General features: G+C 48.4%; 1 pseudogene; it reads left to right on the top strand.

The window, feature by feature from the left end:
• Positions 1–220: 220 nt before the first annotated feature.
• On the top strand, positions 221–1,368 carry LOC103586138 (annotated as a pseudogene).
• Positions 1,369–1,978: the final 610 nt, after the last annotated feature.

The following is a 1,978-nucleotide window of genomic DNA, read 5'->3' as shown; positions in this document are numbered from 1 at the left end:
GATAGTGCGCCGCTTGGGAAGTGCAGCGGTGCTCCCGCCCGAGGGTTCGGATCCCACATACGGACTGGTTCCCGCTTACTGGTTGAGCGAGGCGCGGGAGCAACGCCAAGGGTTGCGATCCCGTTGCCGGTCCCCGGTCCGGTACGGGGGCAACACTGAGGGTTGCGATCCATTGGCGGACACGGAAAATGACAAAAGACAAAAAAAAAAAAAAAAGGAGGGCTTGACCATAAAGAACATTACTAAGCAGACCCAGTCTCTGGGAGACATCCATAGAAAGGAGAACTCTGGGGCTGTTGAGTAGCCTGTCGCCATTCACGCCATCCCAGAAGGGACCTTTGAAGCATGCAACATGATTCTTGAAATCACAGAAAGAGGCTGATGAGACCAAACTAGCCAGTGATTTCTCTGAAAACCTTGGCCCACAATGGCTTCTTAGAAGACTGATTGGAAAGAAGGCAGAAATCTGAAGAAAACTGAACATGAGACAGGGGTCATGATAAAAATCTCATGTTTGCAGGATTTGAGCATACACATCCCTGAAAGAACCATTACTGTGAAGGGCATTGCTGAGGCCTGTGCCAATGCTGAGATAGGGATTATGAAGAAGCTGTGTGAGGACTTTGAAAACAACATGCTGGCTGTTAATAACAAGTCAATCTGATCCCAGGATTGAACCTCAGAGCCCTTGGTATCTTTTCAACAGGACTGTCCCATGCTGCCTCCACCAACACGGTCCTGTGGAGCTCCCCTCACTGACCCCTACCACTCCTAGGTTATCTACTCTGGATACTTCTCCAGCCTGTACCCCATCACAAATTGGGTCGTTCCACATCATTATTCTTACCCAGAGAAGGAGATTATGAATCTCTTCATCCCCTCCTAGGCCATGGGTGCCATCATCGGAGACAAAGGGGCACACATCAAACAGAGGGCTAGATTCGCCAGAGCCTCCAACAGGATTGCCTCAGTGGAAGGCCCAGACATCAGCGAAAAGATAATCAACATCACCTGACCACCCGAAGTCCCAGTTCAAGGCCCAGGGACAGATCTTCGGGAAACTGAAAGAAAACTTCTTTAATCCCAAAGAAGAAGTGAAGCTGGAAGTCTATATCCCAGTAGCTCCTTCTGCAGCTGGCCAGGTGATTGCAAAGGTAGCAAAACTGTGAACGAACTGCAGAATTTAGTGCAGAAGTCATCGTGCCTTGCGACAAAAAGCCAGATGAAGATGAGGAAGTGATCGTCAGGATTATCGGGCATTTCTTTGCTGGTCAGACTGCACAGCTCAAGATCAGGGAAACTGTTCAGCAGGTGAAGCAGCAGGAGCAGAAATATCCTCAGAAAGTTACCTCACAGCGCAGAACGTGAGACTCCCACGGGCACCAGCAGAATAGCAGATGAACGTAGCCTTTCCAACACCTGACAATGAGACCTAGCACAGCCAGCCAGATCTGGAGCAAAGGCCCTCCTGAGAAATGAGATGTCTGTGGAGGCCAGGGACTCTGAAGGAGCTCTGAGAAGCTCAGGAACTGAGGAGGGGGGTGGGGCAGGTCAGAACCTCCAGGTGGCCCTGGCCCTGCCTCCTGCCCCCTCTGCTTCTGCAGACTTTCCAGATACCCACTTCCCTGTCCGCTTCTGGTCTCGCCTTAATTCCCACAACGCTATTCCTTTTAGTTGAGCTAATATAGGCGAATGTGTTTCAAACAAAGTAAAATTCACACTCTACTTTTTTGTGGAAAATCATCTCTGTACATGTGTGTACATCAGGGGAAGATGTTAAGATTCGTGGCTTGTGGGTCATACAAGGTGCCTGCAGTGGTAATATATTTTAGAAATAATATATCGAATAACTCAACTAACTCCAAGTTTAAATCATTTATTTTTTTTTTTTTCCTTTTTAAAGAGAGAGCAAATTTTTATAGATTTTTAAAAATAAGAATTTCTGGGGCCGGCCCGGTGGCGCACTGGAGAGTGCGCC

The sequence above is a fragment of the Galeopterus variegatus genome, unplaced genomic scaffold, assembly GCF_000696425.1.
Source record: "Galeopterus variegatus unplaced genomic scaffold, G_variegatus-3.0.2 Scaffold308, whole genome shotgun sequence".
Classification (NCBI taxonomy): Eukaryota; Metazoa; Chordata; class Mammalia; order Dermoptera; family Cynocephalidae; genus Galeopterus; species Galeopterus variegatus.
The sequence above is the reverse complement of the archived record's forward strand: the minus strand, read 5'-3'. Positions and strand labels throughout refer to the sequence as shown.